The 16755-nt window shown below is 49.1% G+C and overlaps 1 protein-coding gene across 2 annotated transcripts in view; it reads left to right on the forward strand.

Annotated features, from left to right (window-relative positions):
• The first annotated feature begins 367 nt into the window (after window positions 1-367).
• Window positions 368-16755, forward strand: part of CAMKK1 (calcium/calmodulin dependent protein kinase kinase 1) — a 97526-nt gene continuing 81138 nt past the window's right edge. Inside the window, exon 1 of one of the 2 annotated variants that reach the window (XM_053961439.1) lies at window positions 368-407. The gene's annotated coding sequence lies outside the window, so the exon portion shown is untranslated. Of the gene's footprint in view, window positions 408-907; window positions 1104-16755 lie in introns of those variants that run through there. The other variant, XM_053961438.1, reaches the window with a different exon arrangement.

Consider the following 16755-nt stretch of genomic DNA (forward strand, 5'->3'; position numbering starts at 1 on the left):
TCTGTGACTAGCAAAAAGCCCCGTGTTTTCACCCAAAAGCCCGCACCCCAGATGCGCTTCTGGCTGGACACCACACGCCACGGGGAAAAAAAAAAAAAAAAAAAAAAAAAAAAAAAAAAAAAGGGTTTTTTTTTGTTTGGTTTTTCTTTTTTTTGGGTTTTTTGTCCTTTTTTTTGCCCCAAACCCCAGCGCCTCCTCGCCGCCTGCCCCCCCCACTCCCCTCGCCCCCCATCTCCCTCACGGCCGCACGCGCGCGCGCCCCGGGAGGCGCGGCCGCCTCCAGCCAATGGGCGGCGCGGGCGCGGGCGGGGCGGGGCCGGGCCGGGCGGGGCGGGGCGGGCGGCGCGAACGGCGGCGCCGCGGGGCGGGCGGGACCCGGCGGGAGCCGGCGGCGGCGCCAAGCGCAGGTGAGCGGCCCCGGAGCCCGGGCCACCCCCGCGCACGGAGCCCCCCGCACGGAGCCCCTCGGCAGCCGGCGGCGAGTGGCGCGCAGGGGGGGACAGCCCGCGGGGACGGTTCACGGGCAGCGTCCCGGCGGCGGCGGCGGAGGGGACGCGGGTGGGATCCGGGTGGTCGGCGCGGGTGGACGCGGGCGGCCGCCGCATCCCCCGAGCTGCGGGAGTCGCCGCCGCGGCGCGGCCGGGGATGCGCCCGGCAGCTGCAGCTCCGGAGGTGATGATTTTACCGAGCTGAAAAAATAAATGGGAAAAAATAAAACCCTTCTGAAAGCTGGGGTTTTGAGCAGTGCCAGCCATCTCTCGCCCTTTTCTCGAGGGAGCAGAGAAGAAGGTAAGAAGTGCGGTGAGCTCCGCGCAGGTTTGTCAGGACTTCCTAACCCTCCTTGCAGCCCCTGGGATCAGCCTGAGCTCCTCAAAGTTTGGGTTTTCTCGTGGGTCGGTGCCGTGGCCTGAGCTGTCCTGCCCTGGCCGGGTCTCGGAGCACACACCTGGCAGGCAGGCTGGCGTGAGAGGGGCTTATCTTCCTCTGTGCTTACCTTGGCTCTGAGGGACAATAACCTGCAGCTCCCAATGGCCTGTGTGCTGTGAACAAGGAAAACTGCTGATCCTGCAATGATACCACTTTCTTCAGCTGCTCTGATGAAGGTAAAATTACTGTTCTGTTGTTGTCGTAAATTAATAGAAAAGGTTTTGTTTAATAGGAAGCTGTTGCTTTTCTGTTTACAGTAGTCTGCAATTCCACATTAATCTTCCCATCATGTGTTAACTTCCTCCCTGTGAGGCATCTCTGGGCAGCTTCAGTTTGCTCTGGAGTTTGACATGGGATGGCTTTGAAGTGTTTCTTTCGAAACTGGATAAGGCAAGCAGAGAGCTGCTATCTCAGTTTTTGAAGAGAAAAACCAAAGCCAGTGTGCTGGGGCTGTGCTCCAGCCTGTCCTGTGCGTGGTTTGCTGTGTGAGCCCTGTGCTTGGGCTGGGGTGCCTGGCATGAATGGGATTAAACTCCAGGCAGAGCAGTAAATTTGCTTTCCTGGGTTTGCTCCCTTGGCTTTTGCCTGGAGAAGGTCAGATCTTAGCAACCAGGAGCGTAAGCACCAGGCTCTTATCATTCCAGCAAGGAGTTCAGGCATGTCATGGGTTGATATGGTCTGAAGGCTGGGCTTTAAGTCACAATGGGTGCCAAGCCACTGGTCCCAGTAGATTTCTTTCCTTGAGGGAAGTTGTGTTGGCTGGTGTGAAGTTCCTTCTGTCTGGAGCTGTCCTAGCTATTTCTCCAAGAGTTTGGGATGGCTCTTGTGGGTTGGAGTGGGGTATGTGTGAGTGCTCCCAGGACAGCTCCTGGCTTGGAGAAGGTGGGCAGAGCTGCCTATTCAGGTGCTTCTGGAGCAAAGCTGCAAGGGGACCTCACCTGTCCTGGCATTGCCTCAGAGCAGCGAGCTTCCCCTTCACTCCACACAGCCAGAAGATCCTGTACTTCTGCCATGGCTTTCAAAGCCTGTGCTGCTGCTCTGTGCTCTCTAATTAATGTGTTCATTAAACCCTAAATGTCTTTTTCTGATACAATTAATTGTCCTTGCACTAGCTAGACTTTCAAGGCCAAGCTTTTCTTTGGCTGGGAAGGTTGTGGGATTTCTCTTCCCCTACTGGGCTCTTGTGGGGTGGCTGCAGTAGGAATGTGCTCAGCCTGCAGCAGAGGGGATGTCTGGAAGGATGGTGTCGCAGTGTTCTCTTTGCTGGAGCAAGAAGCACTATTTAGGCAGTGGTCATGACAAACCTTCTGTGTTTTAGACCTTGGCTGGGTGTGAATAGGTGGCACTGTGCTGTGTCACTGTGCTTCAGCTGAGGCTCTGCTTGCAGAGGGGAGCATCTCTATTTGCTGATACTTGTTCCCTGAAGTTACTGAAGGATGTTTTAACCCTGTATTTGTGCCACTTTCTGATGAACTGTGGAAAGAACACTTCTGTCTGAAAGCCAAATCTTCTCTTCAATGTCAATGCTGACCTTAGAAGAGCCTTTATAGGGTCGTTGCTACCTAGGGACAGGAGAAGGAGAAACTTCTTTTGTAAGAGGCTTCAGGAGAAGGCTGAGGTTGCTGGTTGGCTTCTAGCAGGTTGGCTTTGGTCTCCAGAGGAGGTATCTGCCTGGCCAAAGGGCAGAGAGGATAAATCCAGGCACGCCAAGCTAGTGGAGAAGGGATGTGTGTTGGTGAAGAGCTTGGTGTGAGGATTTTGTCAGTGCTGGAGCTGTGGAAGGCAGTTTGGTAGGATGTGAAATCAATATGTGCAATTAGTCTGCCTTGGGAAGATGCCTGGAGAGAGGATCCCCTTTGGTGCCCTAAAGCACAGGTGGATGATGGGCAGGTGCACTGCTGATGGGTCTGTTCAGCTGCTCAAAGCCCTGACAAATGCTGGGTGTAGGGGGAGGCAGGTTCTGCCTGTGTGAGAGATCTCCCTCGGTTCCAGGGCTCTCTGGGGATGCTGAGTGAAGCAACACAAGTAGGTGAAATGCTTTGTGTGGAGTCAGCACCAGAGCCCAGCTTTGGGCAGCATCAGGCCATAGCAGGAGCTCTCCTGAGTGGGAAGGAGGATGGGGAAGTAGGATTTTTGGGTGGGTTTTTACCTCCAACTTGGTGGGGGGGGCGGGGGGGGAGACTTCTGCACAGCCTCTGGCAGGTGCTTTCTGCTACTTTCTGCTGCAGCTTGGCAGGTGGAGAGGGAGGCTCAGGAAGTTGAGCCATCCCTTTGCTGAGAAAGAGCAAGGAAGCAAGTTACCCCTTCATCTTTGGGATGAAAGCAAGGCCTGAGCTGTCAGCCTAAAAGCCAAGTACAGAGCTGGTATGAGATAAAATGTTCTTGGCTTGTGTCTTAAACTGCAGCAAAGCAGACCCCTCTGAGGACAATCAGGTATTGAGTAACCCTTGTGAAAATTCTTCCTCTTGTGTCTTTGTCTTCATTGTTGCTCTTCTGATTTTCAGTTGTTTTTTTTTTCCTTTTTTGGGGGGAGGGTGGTGGGGGGCACAGGATGTCCCTTGCTTTAAGAAGCAAACATCCAGCAGGGAGGAAGGTGACCCAGTCACCAAAAATACGTGATTGAAAAAGGAATGCGTGTGGCTGGCTGTGGGAATGATTGAAGTGTGCAAAGCAATTGTTGACATAATGCAGTCATCGAGGCAGGTCTGAAGATTGGTTAGGGATATTTGTCATGGATAAAGTGTCAGGTACAGCTGGTAAATGAATGATACCAAAAAATGCCATGCGGTCAAGCATGTTGTTTTAATTAAGACAGTGGTTAAGCTTAGCATGGTTGGAGAAAAGTGTCTGAAACCTTCTAAAGAGAACAGATCCTAATAACTGATAAACTGGAGAAGGATACTAATCTGAAAGATGGTGTGGTGGGAAGGAGCCACAGTGATTTTCATCCATGAGTGGGAGGGTGGCTGTTGATTCGTGGTGGTGGGTGAGGTGTGAGTACATGTGTTCCAGCCCTTCAGAAACAGGGGTGGTTCTCAGGCCTGTGTATTTGGCCACAGGTGGTGACTTTACAGATTGAATCCTTAATCACAGAAAAAGATTTTATAGACTGTATCACTGATGCTTAGGTGCAGTCAAGATCTGTAGAACTTGCAGTTCCAACTTGCTTAGGAATTTGCTGCCTGGATTTTTTGGTCACTTCTTCTACTGGTTTAAGTTTTTAGAAAGATTTTCATGTTTCATTGCACCCTTCAGTTTTATTACATATTTTATATATTCATACCTATTTTATATATTAGATATTCACTTTATTTTATATTTTTGGCACAAGTGATATGGATATAAACAGAGGGAGAAGCACAAATGTCATATCTGTCAAGTACCTGACACTGGAGAGATTTTGTTTGTTGTTTTCAGGTGCTGGTGTCCCTGCATGGGGAAGTTCTCCTGAAAGCCCAAACCCTTTTGAAGACACAGCTTCTCTGTGGGCTGAGGCTGGCAGCTGAAAGGAAGGGCTGTCCCATGGCAGCTGGGAGCTTCATATCCCACAAAGCTGCTGGTTTAGGGAGTGAACCTGGCTGAGTGTGAACCCTTGTATTTTATTTCTTGATGGCATGATTTCTTGATTTCTTGTGCATAAGCTGAGTCATGCTTTGTGCATAAGGTGTGGTTTGTTGAGGACTTGTTTCTTTTGGGTTGCTGCCCTGGGAAGGCATTACTTTTGGGTGAGTACTGCTGAAATAGTTGTAGTTCCTTTTGCTAGAGTCTGTGTGGGATTAATTTAGGCTGCTTGTGTCTGGGGTGATTTCAGTGTTTCTGCAGAGTGGTGGCTGTGAAGTGTTGTGATGAATTCTTCAATATTGTTTAGAGAATTGATGGTGAAGTTGTTAGCTATTTAACAGTGACTGCTCTAATTATTCTGGTGTGAGTGTAAACAGCAAGGCTGTGATGTGGTGGAGCAGCACTTGAATATGTGTCTTTCTGAGATGCAGACATGCTTCTCCTTTCTCCTGTTCCCGGGTTGTAGTCTTTGTGTATGCCTTGGACAAGCAGAAAAGCCATGGAAGCCCAGCTTTCCTTTCTGCTGGTCCTGGTGCTGAGTGGCAACTGCTTCCCTGAGGGCAGTGGAGCCAAATTCATGGACTCATTTTTTTTGCTGCCGTCTGCAATTCCCTGTCTCCAGTGGTTTCCACTCACTCACTCACTCACTCACTCACTCACTCACTCACTCACAGCAGTATGAGTGAGGACTGTCCTTTTTAGAGCTGGGATGTTGGTGGGAGTCCTTGCTGCAGAGCAGAGGGGCCTGTATTAAGCCCAGAGCTCTGTGCCAAGGTGGAAGAGAGCAGTTCCCTGAAGCCTGCAGTTCCTGTGCAACATCCCATGAATATTTTTGGGGTGTGCTGATTGTTTTTCTCAGCCAAGTGACACTGTGATTTTGTGACCTTGTGAGGACAGAGCATTGAGTGCTGAGGAAACCCAGGCTAAATAACACTTTCTGAGGATGTGTTAGTGTTGTATTTGTGACTGATTGGGATTGAGGTGAGAGTGTGAATCAGTGGTCCCAAGGGATGTGAGATCATCCTACCCTGCTGACCCGGTCTGTGGTGCCTGTGTGTGACAGTTCAGCACTGCTCCCAGTCAGGTGCTGCTGTTCTCCTCCTGCTGGTCCTCAGCTGTGCCTCTGCTGCAGAGATTGGTCACAATTCTGTGAGTGAGCAGTCTTGTGGGTGCAGCAGAGCTGGGACCACCCACTCCATAGTTTGTGTTGGTTTTGCTTTGCTTTTGTAGAGTGTATTTATTAACTCAAAGACCATTTTGCTATCATGAGACTTTATCGTGGGTGCCTGTCTCTTCTTCCCTCTCCCACTCCCAGCAGTAGTTCAGATTTCCATTCTACAGAACAGAAGTGAGTCCTAAACCCCCAAGAGCTGCTGAGGATGGACTTGCTGTACACAAATAACATGGGCACAGCCCCCTGAAGCCCACGGTTGGCTGTCACATCTACAGTAGATAAAGCTGAAAGAATTGGGCAGCAGTAACCAAAAAAACCTGAGTCAGCACAGCTTTGCAGAGTAGTGTGTGCATGTGTGTACCTACCTGAGGCTGGCTCTAATTATCACAGCTCCCCTGCTGTCCTGCTGTTGAGTCCAGCTCTGTCAAAGTTACTCTCAACTACCTCCTGCCTGTGTTCTTACTCACCATGGTACTGGCAGCACACAGGCGTTGCCAGAGCTTTTCTCCTGCCCCTGGATCTCCTTATGTGCTCGATGCTGCTGGTGGCCTTAGTCTGCTCTGCTGCTCTAACGTGGTGTCTCAGAGAGAATTTGGGATGCTCAAAGGGACCCCTGCCTAGAAGAGGGTCTGTAGCTGTTGCTTCATGCTGGGTATCTGCTGCCAGACCCTCCCTCCCCCTCATTCCAGCCCAGCACGTGGAGTCCTGACTGTTTGTGGACAAGGAGCTGAAAGATGTGTGAGCTGCCTCCTCATTAGGAGCCTGGCAGGGATGTGATCTGAGCATGAACCAGCTCCACTGGGGAAGGAGGCTTCACACTGCAGTGTGTGAGCAGTGATTGATGGTGGCATGAAAGAAAAAGGATGAATTTGCCTCTCAGTGAGTTGAGTGCTGCCTTGGAGAAGTGTGTTCTATTGCTTCAGAGCTTCCTCCCCTATCTTTTGCCAGTGCTTACAGGTCAGTATGGAAAACTGGGAGGGAAGGAGAGAGAACTGGGTTTGGATAATGGTGATGTGTAGAAGGTGGTTAACCCTATGCCAAATAAATGAAAGTACTTGAAAGGCAGGAGGGCCTGCTGCAGTGTTCCTGTGACAAATTATTACAGTACACATGTGGAAGCCAACCACTTAAATGAGCCAAGTCTTAATTTTGACACTTCCTAACACCTGGTTTTGGAAATGCTGTCTGGATAGTGCTGTTCTGGGATACTATTTGTGCTGGAACCAAGGGTTTGGGTCTGCTTGCTAATGGTGTGCCTGCTTCAAGTGGCAGTATGAGGACAGGGAAGTCATCTGTTCACCTCTCACTGATGAGGTGCTTTGATGCTAACATCTGGACTGACCTTTCTGTGGCTGAGGCAGCTTGACTGACAAAGGTTAATGATGTCTGAGGCTAGCAGGCAGAGTGTAAAACAGACCTGAGGTGAGTCTTTCAGCCCTTCTGTGTCAGCACCTCATCCCCAGGCTGAAAGATGGGGCTGGAAAATTGAAAGATGTCCAAGTGCAGGTTGTTAGGCCAGTCCTTGCTGAGTGCAGGGGGAACAGAAACGTGTCCCCTCAGGGCTGGGGTATGGGGTTACTGCAGGAGCAGGGTGTGAATTGTTATAACAGTGAGGAATAAGGTCCTCATTCTCAGCTTGTCCTGTGGTAGTAGTGGGTATGAATTTCAGTGTTCTCAGCTGTGTTATTAATGTGCACTTCCAGGTTAGAGAGATCAGGCATCTCTTCCAGGGTGCTGTGTCCTTTCTCCTGCAGTTTGATGTGAGCAGTGCTTGTAATTTGCCTTGAAGAATGGTGAGAAGGCATGCTTTATTCATAGCAATTGCTGGGAGTCCATTCCTTAATGCTAGACGAGATTGATTTAAGTCTGAATGCAGAATGGAACTGGTATTTTTGGTTAATTTTCAGAATTTGCTGTTTCCAAGGAGCTGAAAATTGTCTGTACTCCACCTGAATGCCACTGGATCTGTCTTCCATGCAGAATGATTATCAGAGGTGCAAGAGGACAATATGAAATTGTCCCACCTGTGGGAACTGATTCTCAGCCACCAGAAAGAGCAAAACCAATACAGCTTTCCTCGTGCTCATCCAAACATCTGCCTGCTTGCCTCATTTTTTATTGTTTTAAGAGCATAAACTTCACAGCAGGGACCAGCATTTTCTCTGTGCAGCATCAGGCCCAGGTGATAACACTGTCTGAAGTGCCACAGTAATGGAAAATAAGCCTCCAGATCTGAGTAAAAAAAAATGCAGCTGCTCTGGGGATGCACAGAGCATTCTTGTTACCTAAAGAGATGTCTTCTGTTTGACTCCAAAAGCAGCATGTTGCTGGGCTGCCTTTGGTTCAGTGCCTGCCCAGAATCCCAGGGGAAGCCCCCTCCCCTCCCCTCATCCCCAGGGAGGTCCCTGGCTCTCCCTGCTCTCCCTTGCCTGCTCCATGCCCAGGTGCACCAGCCATGGCTGCGGTGCCAAGGCGTTTTTGAGGTTTTGCTGTGAACTGGATAAAACCACCTGGATTCATTGAGGGTGCTTTGTGGTTACTGCAAAGTGCTGAGAGTCTTATTCCACTAAGGCCTTGTGGAGGAAATGAAACCCAGAGTATTTAATATTCCATGCTCTTTAGGTATGAATAAATTTTTCCTTGCCCTGAAATCTTCTCTTGCTGTGAAATCCATTCCAATCTCTTTGTCTAAGACAATCAGTCTCTTTCCTTTCCTCTCTCCTCCCATGCCCCAGCTTTTATTAACCTAGAAATGTGCTGACATATCACCATCAAACTGGTTAGGGAGCTCTGCAGAGTATTTTTGCAAGTTGTCAGTGTAGCTGCCTGCAAAAGAAGGGGAAGATGGCTCAGAGTTGCTCATCTCCTGGGGAATTTGGTTTTCCTAGCTGATGGCTTTCTGCAAAAGTGTCTGACAGCCCTGTCCATGTCCTGGTCTGTCTGTTCCACTCAAAAGGAAGAGCATCATTGTGCTTCAATGCATTTATTTTGGCAGCATTCCCTCCTGTAGCAATCCCTGTCCCACCATGCAGGTGAACTGACTGGAGCCTGTCTGGAGCTGTGCCTTCCACTGTCATCTCCTGTGGGTCACTCAGTGCCTCTGCAGTTGTTCTGCTTTCTTGGCAAGAAGCCTGTGCCTCACACTGAACCCCCTCCTGCTGCACTGCCCAGGAGGCTGAGCTGTCCCACACAGGAGTTGTTTAGTTCTGCAGTAACCTGGGTTGGTGGCAGCTGCGGCTCCTGAGGGGCCTGAGGGAAGCCCCTGTGCTTTCCTGGAGCAGGTACAGGTGGCTGCACTGAGCTGAAGCTTGTTTGGACCTGACACTTGAAGCTAAGTCATCCCAGCCACTCCATATTTGCTGGCATTGAGAAGCACCATTTCCAGCATCAACCTGGCTATTCCAAAATCCTTGACCTCCTCCGAACCTCTCTGTGGCCCTGGCATCTCCCAAGCTGAGCAGTGCTGGCAGTTGGGAAGTCAAACACCATCAGCTCTCCTGATGTCTTCCAGCCTAGCAGTGCCTGGCTCCTGCTGCCCTGCACAGCTCCATCCCCTGGCTGGACAGTCCCGTGGAGAGTCACCAGAGCCAAAGGATTTGGGGGGGTCTGCTGAGCAGTTCCTGGAGGCAGGCAGGAAGCCAAGAGCTGGAGGGAGTGGGAAAGCCTGTCCAGAAGGGACTCTGAGGTCACTGTTAAATCTGAACAGCCACAGCATCACACAGTTGGGAACCTGGCCTGCAAAACCTGGAGCCTTAAAGAATGTGACAGGGAAAGGAATGCAACACCCCTGTGATGTGTCCCTGGGCTCTATGGCCTTGGGAACCCACATCCTCCTTGCCTTGCTCCTGTGCACTGCTGGGAACGCTGCTGGATCTCACTGGGACCAGCTGAAGCTAGTCAGGGACTCTGAGAAGCAATGCTGCTCCTTTACTTTGGAAGCTGCAGTGGGAACACCTCCTAGGCACTGGGGAGGGTGGTGCTGATGCTGATGAAAGCAGATTCCAGACATTAATACCAGATGGAATGCAACTGCTCCTTCATGGGAGGAGCTGGAAGCTTGGGTTCCCCACACCTCTCACAGGTGCTAGGAGGCAGCTGCTCCTTCCATGGTGCCAGGCAGGTCCTACATCCAGCTCTGCAGTGTGTCAAACCAAACATGCTCTGCTGATTGGGCTGGGCAGGGTCTCCTGTCAAATTATTTGTTCTGGCTACAATTTTGTCTGCTTTGGAAATTTGTTATTTTCTAGTCTTTTGAGACCACCTCCCAGAAAGCATGGGAATTGTAAGTATTTAGATATATAATAACGATGTAATTAAAATCTTTAATTTTATTTTTCTTGTTTGAGTTTAATTCCTTTGATTTAAAGGGTGGTAGTAGCTAATTGGATTCTGGGCCAGTCTTGCACAGGCAGCTGGGGGGAGGGACTGCAAATGAGTCTAGCCAGGAAATTGCACATTTAAATATAGTTCTTGGTAGGGTCAGCAAACACCCAAGGGACAAATTAAGAGCAAAATTTTTATTGTAATGTGTTCTTTTAGCTGCAGGCATAATCTTAAGGAAAACAAGGAAGCTTGGGAGTGAGAGGAGCAAATTTCAGGGTAGATGTCCCTTCTGTAGTGCATTTGTGTGCTGCTGCAGGTCTCTCATAGGCAAGTGCATCCTTCTCCTGGCTCTGGGCTGTCTGGTACATTGGCTGATCCCAAGAAGAAACCACTGAAGGGATTTTTGGGTTTGTGGGTGTTAGTGGCTTCACTGGAGGATGGGAATCCATAGTTCACATAATGCTGTGGGGCTGCTACTGCTGTTAACAGCTTTGGCACAGATCACCTGGATCACACTGTGGGAGGGAGATGGGACCAGCCACCACCTCATTCCTTGGGTTAATGGGGAACAGCTTTCCCTGGGAGGCTGCTGCCTTCTTCCCAAGTGGCTGCCTGGGGTGGGGCATCCCCTGCCATGGGTTCTGGCCTGTTCCTCTAAACAGGCATTCAGGAATGTGAATGGAGTCTGTGGCATGAGATGGATTCAGCCTGGGGAAAAAAAAAAAAAAAAAAAAAGAATACAGGGAATCGAAGCACTGGGATTGTCCCTTTGGAAATCTGCAGCCTTGTATTTTTCCTGCTGGGACCCGTGACCCTGTCACAGATGGACAAGGTCATTGTCCCTGCTGGGGACGTGTGTGAGGAGAGCAGTGAGGAGTAAGCAGCCAAAGCCCAGGATGCAGGACATGGAGCACATCTGGAGTAACCCCTGGCTGAGAGCCAGCACTGCTCTCAGGTTTGACTAACAACGTTAATTTCCCAGCCCTGCTTATTTCTTGATTCAGGCACAGCTCAGACCATGCACAGCAGAGCTCACCTACTCCCTGGTGGCACTTCGGGAACAGTCTTAGTCCTTGGCAATTGTAATTTCGCTTGAAGGCTAAGTTAAATGTTGCTGGTGATGGGAGATGCAGAAGAGCAGCTTGTTTTATGTTTCCCAGGACCTCAGACCCAGCTCTTGGTGCTTCCCCTTTCATTTTGACAGTGTCCCCAGGGGAAGGCCACGTGTTTAGGGAGGGAGGCAGAGCTTGTTGGGAATGAAGCCTGATCCCACATCCCTCCCCTCTCTGGAGAGCTGCAGAGCTGTTCCCTCTGGCTGAATAAGATTCCACAAAAGCTGGGGATTATCCCACCTCACTTGCAGTGTATCCACTGGAGGGAGAGCTGCCTGACACGTCTGCAACTGTGACCAATTGCATTGTGCATCACTTGTTTTGTGTATTCTAATTAAATTGTTATTAATTATTTTCTCTTTATATCCTATTAGCCTGTTTTTATCTCAACTCACAAATTTTACATTTTTTTCCCCTCAGTTCTCTCCCCCATTCCTGGAGAGGGATCTGTGAGCAAGCAGCTGTGTGGTGTTTACCTGCCTGCCAAGTTTAACTACAACATTTAAGCTCTATTTTTAAAGCCTGCTTTGATTCTAAGCTCTTTGAGCCAAAGCTTGCCTTTCTTAAAGCATTAAGCACAGTGGGGCACTGAGCTCTCTATTAATTGATGCTGTTGCCAGGCTATTGAAAAGTTGTAATAATGTGGCCAAATTTTCAAGTGTGGTCTAGGCTTTCTGCCTGGATGTCAAAAAGGGAAAGCTAATTACAGTGTGAACCGAGGAGGACAGGCTGGCTGGAAGGAAATGTCATTAAGGTTCTCCTCAGGTGCCAGGTCAGCCCATGTCAAATCACAGCTGCCTCAACTTCTAAATTTCTTCCTCCTTCCCTTAAATTACTACCAAGTGATTTCTTGCAAGTGTAACCACCTTTTATAACAAGAGAATGAAAACTGGCTGTTTTCTTTAAATGCAAACAGTAGAGGCTGGGCTGGGTTTGCAGAAGCAAATAGGTCATTTTCTAACCCTGCCTTGTAGCACTGTGCGGAGTGCCTGTGCTGGCTTCCTGCTGACCCTGGGCTGTGGTCAGTGGGGGTGTGTGGTTTTTCCTCTCTGACACCCTGTGGAACTGCTGTTGGGATGCCTGAACTCCCCTGTTTGTCTGGCAGGTGTGGCACAAATTGTGCTTCCTGAGCAGTGCTTGTCATGCTGCAAAGCTCAATTCCCTACAGTGTTGTGGAGACTGAAAAAATAGCTTCAGATGGGTTGTAGACAAATTCAGAGATGTTCTGTCAGGGCTCCCTGAGTCACTGCTTGAAGCCAGGAGGTGCTGTCAGAAGGCTGAACTCTAAGCTTTTCCTCATTATTATAACTATTTTTAAGCTCTTAGTTTCTGCAGCAGCACTCTTCCCAACATCACTGCTAGCCACTGTTAGAGACAGAAATCAGGGCAGGGTGGATACATGGCTTGACTCAGTGTGGCTTTTCCTATAAATGATCTGCTGGCTTATTTTCTAGAAGCTCTTGACTTGCATCTCAAAGTTGGTGCTGGTTCAGGAAAGAACAGCAGCCACAGTTCCATAATGCACATGTGGGGAAAGTTTCATCTCTTGCAGCTCCCTCTCAACATGGAAGGTCTTGGTGTCAGCTAGAACTGGGTAGGACTAGAACCATGTAAATCAGAGCTTTTTGTTAAAAAAAAAAATATAATTAATCTGTTTTCCTTCTGAAATGAGACCCTGTGTGAAGCTCAAGCTGGATACCTGCTGTGTGTCTCTGTCTTATCAGTCCTGTCTCTCACTCTGCAATCCATCAGCTTCTGGAGCCTTTGTCCTCCTGGACTCAAGTGTCCTGGGTGATTAGGGCTCCAAGAATTTGTTACAAGCTTTCAGGGAAATGGATGTCCAGGTAGAGGGGAAGATGTTATGGTGAGGGAAAAGTGAGGGGCTCCAGTCATTACTTCTGCTCAAAGCAGAACAAGGTGGCTTATGCTGCTTCTCTCACCTTCAGTCTCTTTCCTGCCATCATTCTGGTGCCATTCTTTCCCTTTTCCTGCCCTTGATGCTTGGTCCTGGAGAATCCTTGTCCTGTGACCACTTCTGAGGGTCAGCTCTGATTCAGGGCTAGGCTGCTGGGAGAGCACTGTTGGCCAAAATTTGGGTTATTTGGAGAAGCAATGGACAGTGATGGTGGGGTGTGTAAACATCAAGCCTCACAGCTACTGCATGTTCTCTGTGCTGGAGCAGAGAGTCTGGGGACACCTTGCAGGTCCAGGATGCAGGTAGGTTGCCTGATAACAAATTTTACAGAAACCTGAAGCCTAAGAGAGCTTAGAGCCCTTCACTGCACTGCCAGCAAGGCTCACTTGGCTCACTCACATGATGCCACATGGCCAAGCCATTGCTACACTGATGGAGCTAGTGTCACTTTTCATCCTCTAGGATGGTCCACCTTGGACTGCCATCCTGAGCCTTTCTGAGACTGTTTTTCCCTTTAATATTTCGCCTGGGAGCTTCCACAGGACACAGAATTTGTAGTTCTCTCTTTAATACTTCATTGTTCTCCTGCAATGTTGAGCCCTCTTGCTCAGATGGAAGAAGATGCTATGGTTTGAGGTCAGGGTGAGCTGAAGAGTGTCAGATTAAATAGAAATTTATCACCATGTCATCACAAACCATTGAAGGAGTTGGTGGGATGTTTGCATGTGGGTAAGGAGTGGGCAAACGCAGTCCAGCTCGAGTGCTGGCTAATAAAGAGTCTAGTACAGAAAATAAGATCCTCAGAGGAGATTTAATAACTGGGGAGAATAATTGTAAACTACTTCAGAATATTAACCAAAGGCTGAATGCATCCAATTAGCTTAATGAAGCTGGGTGGTTGGGTTCTTTTTTAATCAAACAGATGGGCAAAACATTATGCAGAAAAAATGAGATCTGAATACAATGAACACATTTAATTAACAAATAAAAGACAGAGAAAGGGTTTGTTTTTCAACTTGAGAAGTGAAAGCTTCTACTGCACCAAATACTCAAAAAAGAGGCTTAAATGTCATGATGTCTTGAGAGTCTCAGATACCTACAATTTTTATTTGCAACAACTTGGCTGTTTGAGATGGGGGGGGTCAGCCTGGGGCTGGCTGCACCTGCAGGCAGGTGAGCAGGTGTGGAGGCAGAGATGCATCACCAACCCCACCGTGCTGCAGAGCCATGGGCAATCCCTGGCTGCTGGTGTGGGCTGTCCCCAAGGGCAGGCTCAGCAGCAGTAACCTAAGCTCTGCTCAACCCTCTGCTCCAAAACCTTTTCCCTGCATGTCGGTGATCACCTCTGTTCTGCAGAAGGAGGAAGCCAGGGCTCCTGCGTTAATCAGGTGTGAGGTCAGTGTGCTTCGTGTGGTGCTGCTCAGTGTCCTTAGTGTTCAGGAGACCTGTGGAGTGTTTCTCTGATGGCCTGTGCTGTGTCCTCGTGTGTGGAGCTGCTGCAGCCACCCACCCGTGATGCTGCTGGCCCCAGTCAGGGAGAGCAGATCCCACCACTGGTTTCACTGTCCTTGCAGCACCATTCCTGCTGGTGCCCAGTACAGACAAACTCCTCTCCTGTCTGTCTGACCAGTTTTACTGGGCTAGGAAACCTGGTGCAAATCAATGCCTTCCCTCTCCAGCCAGGAGACTCCTCTCCATCCAAACCTGCAGTGCTTATGTAAGTGTGAAATACAGAGCTGTAATATCAGCCTTGCCAAGGCTGGGAGTGTTTGCTCTAGCCAATAAACTGAACAAGCCATTGATATTAAGGCTATAATAACACCTTGTAGCTAAAGAGTGTATTTTCCCCATTGGTGGATTACTCAGCCCTTTTCTTTTGAGGCAGTGTTTAACAAAAGCAGAGACTTTCCCAGACTGTGTTTAATTAAACACAGATCAGAGATCTCTTCATTTCAGTGCTGTGACGATGTTGCTCTGCAGTCTCATCTCCAGGGCAGCTGGAAATGGAACTTGTGCTCTGCCAGTGCATGGGCTGGGCAGGTCACTGTCTCCTGCCCAGGTGTGCCTCTCCAGATGTGCCCAGTGGTGTGGAAATCCCAGACAGGCTCACATTTGTGAAGACCACAGGCTCCAGCTACTTTTGAAGCTTTTGGGGCTTGGTCTGAGCTGTGTAGCCCATGCAAGTGGCAGCTCAGCCAACATGCTTTACACTGCAATTAAGATTTGAGGTGCTAATTTCTACCTGCTTCCTTTTTTGGTTGCTAATGCAGCTATGGGAGCATTTTGAGTGCAATGGCCTGGTTATCAACGATCACATACAAAGTGAAGGCTTTAATTTGAAGGCTCCTCATTTCTGCCTTAGGAGTTACCCATGAGCAGATGGTGATATGCTCTGGTTTTGCTTATTCTTGCAGATTATTTGCCAGATAATTTTTCTGACTAATCCTTTGGCCCATAGACTGTTTATAAACCTGGAGTCAGGTTTCGGGTAAAAACACTTGTGTTTGCAAATTTTAAAATCTGTTCCTGTGCTGGCTTGCTGGTGTCACTGTGAGCAGGAGACTGTTCTCTGAGTGGCAAATGCCCTCTGTGCCACGGGAGAGAGGCAGCTCCTACAGAGGAACCTCCTTCCCAGTGACAGGATGGGAAGAACAATGTTCATGCCTCGTTTGGGGCTTATTTTAAAGCATAAGTGGTATCATGCAGATTGACCTCCCCTGAGGTCACATTGCTGTTTCAGGTGGTGTGGTAAGGAGGCACTTCTGCTGCCACAGAGTTTGTGTCCTGTGCAGGTGATGCTGCACAACCACAGCAGGAGTTGGGGGATTTGCCTGTCTATGGCTGGGCAGGACACTGGTGTCAGTAGTGGTGGGGGCACTGCAGCCACTGGCACAGCTCTCCCTGAAAAGTGCTAAAAGGCTGTGGTGATACTATTATTTATTATTTTTTTTTAATTGTTATTATTTATTATTGGCTGTGGTGATACTTTATTATCGTTGTTGTTGTTATTGTTTCCCCCTCATCTCTTACCACCTCTAAAAATCAGTCCCTTGGATGTCTCTGGAGAGCTGGCAGTGGTAACTGCCTGACTGATTTATTCTGGTGTTTTAACATTTACTGGATTTACATAACAGTCAAACAATCTGTTTCAGGAGTTTAATATAAACCCAGCTCTAGTGAGTCACATCCATTTTAGCAGTAATGCAAAGAGAGGCAGCTGGGGGAGTGAGGAGGTGACTTTTTCTGGGTTTCTGCATGGGAATATATTTCAGGAATGGCTGCCTGAAATATCTCTGACACCTCATAGTTGAGTGATGCTGCCGGTTCTCCTCTGCCATCAGGGATTTGTTCTTAAACTTTGAAAGAGCAGCAGGTACATCACACCAGTGCTCCCATTGCTGCTCCCAGCTGAGTCTGGGGGCTTTTCCAGAGCTCCCCAGGCCTTGCTTTGTGTCCCTGGTACTCCACAGCCCCGCTGTGTGTAAAATACCTTTACATGTATGTGCGTGCTTGGAGGAGGGAGTGTAGCTATGGGAGCAGCAAGATGAGGCCTGTAGAGATTTGCTGTTTGCTTTTTTGAATTCAAAACCACGTAGCATTTGTTTGTGCCAGACTTTGTGGGACCTCCCCAGGAGGTGCAGATCAGCACAGCAGCAAGTGGGGTACAGATGTGTGCCAGCATTTCCACCTGGGCTCTGGTGACCCATGTGCCAGTTCTGGGAACAGAGTTTGAGCTCAGCCAG

Source organism: Vidua chalybeata, chromosome 20 (genome assembly GCF_026979565.1).
Source record: "Vidua chalybeata isolate OUT-0048 chromosome 20, bVidCha1 merged haplotype, whole genome shotgun sequence".
NCBI lineage: Eukaryota > Metazoa > Chordata > Aves > Passeriformes > Viduidae > Vidua > Vidua chalybeata.